The sequence below is a fragment of the Lipotes vexillifer genome, unplaced genomic scaffold (assembly GCF_000442215.2).
Source record: "Lipotes vexillifer unplaced genomic scaffold, Lipotes_vexillifer_v1.1 scaffold102, whole genome shotgun sequence".
NCBI classification, from domain to species: Eukaryota; Metazoa; Chordata; class Mammalia; order Artiodactyla; family Lipotidae; genus Lipotes; species Lipotes vexillifer.
In genome coordinates, this window is record NW_006786541.1 from 2,610,205 (window position 1) to 2,611,737 (window position 1,533).

Here is a 1,533-nt window from a genome sequence, read left to right on the forward strand (position 1 = left end):
TGTTTCTTGGAACAATTCTTCCTTCCAATGCATTGACGCCTTAAAACTCTTTAAAACGTATTAACCTGATACGCAGGGCTGCGCACTCGAAAAGTGAAAGGCGAAAACTAGGCTGGTACTAGGCCTCGAGGAAGCCTCGGCGGCGCTTCATCGGACGGCAGAGCCGTGGGCGTGGGGCCGCTCCCACTGGCGCGGCGCGGGGAACGTTCCAGAGCGAGGCGTCCTCCGCGGGAGAGCGGGCGGAGCGGGGAGGGTGAGTCACCCCGACTCGGGTGCTAGCGGCCGGAGCAGGAGAAGGCGGGGCGGGGGGCGGCGGGGCGGGCCTCCCGTGCACCGCGAGGATGTGGCGGCTATAAAAGCCCCACCCAGGCCAGCTGGCTCCGCTTTGCATCTGACGACGCTCGCAGCGCCCTGCGCTTGGCCCAGGTAAGCGGGGCGCCCCGCCCGCTATGGCCCCGGGGCCGCCGCGCTGGCGGGGTGTGGAGAGCGGGGGAAGGAGACGGCCTTGCAAAGAGCAGCTCTGGAGACGGGGACTCGGGAGGCCGTCCTGGTAGGGGGCTGAAGGGACGGTCCGTACTAGGAGCTTTGCGAGGAGGGCGCCCAGTGGCGAGGGGGGTCTGAACAGGAGTGAGGGGGGCCGCGTGTTCCCCGCTCTGGGGCGTGCAGGGTAGAAGGAGGGAGTCGGGCATCCCCCCACAAGTGCTCGCAGGAAGCCCGACGGGGTGGCGCCGGGGAGGGGGGCGGAGGGAGGCCTCGCATTCCAGACGCGCCGGGCGCCGCTGGGGGGCTGGGTGTGGCCTCCCTGCGAGCCCCTGGTTGGGTGGAGAGCAGACGTGCGGCACCCTCCACGTTTAACACTAGCGCTACGGCTATCTAGAAAGTAATCCCCATCTGTTCCAAGTTAACTTTACTTGAAACAAACGAGCATTTGTGGAACTTGTGCCGACAAGCAGGAGGGAAGCAGTCGGGGGAGGATGAGGGGTGGGAGTTTTTAGCAGCAACCTCCTGCCCCAGTAAAACAAAACAACGGAAGAATCTCCCCTCATTGTCCTTTGTCTAGCTTAGCTTGTAGGAGAGCAACTTCTGATTTCCGTGTATCTGGAGAGTTTCATATTTGGTTGACTACTTTTGTATCAGGAAAGGAAGTGTTCCCCCGTGGTTCTGTGGGGAGAATCGTCACTGACTTACTGGCGCTGATGCGACATTGAGTCAGGGACAGAGGGTACAGAAAAGGGCGTGCCCCCACCCCCACCCCGGGGCTGCTCCTTGTAGCTCTGTGAGATGGGTCCCAGCGCCTGGTGGTGTAGGCCTGGATTCCATCAACTCTCGGTTAAAAAGGTGTGGACATCAATTTCCTTATCTATGAAGATGGTTTAAGAATGCACATTCTTACTTTCCCCACATAGGGTTATTATCGAAGATTCCAAAAAACATATTCATTCAAAATTAAATTTGTAAAGCACAGTGGAAACATTAAGTGCCATACCAAAACCGAGTGTCATTCTTTTTTTTTTTTTTTTTTTTTTTTTTTTG

The 1,533-nt window shown here is 58.3% G+C and overlaps 1 protein-coding gene across 1 annotated transcript in view; it reads left to right on the top strand.

Moving 5' to 3' along the window:
- The first annotated feature begins 382 nt into the window (after positions 1 to 382).
- ANXA2 (annexin A2) overlaps positions 383 to 1,533 on the top strand; it is a 46,284-nt gene continuing 45,133 nt past the window's right edge. Inside the window, exon 1 of the mRNA XM_007458883.1 lies at positions 383 to 426. The gene's annotated coding sequence lies outside the window, so the exon portion shown is untranslated. The remainder of the gene's footprint in view (positions 427 to 1,533) is intronic.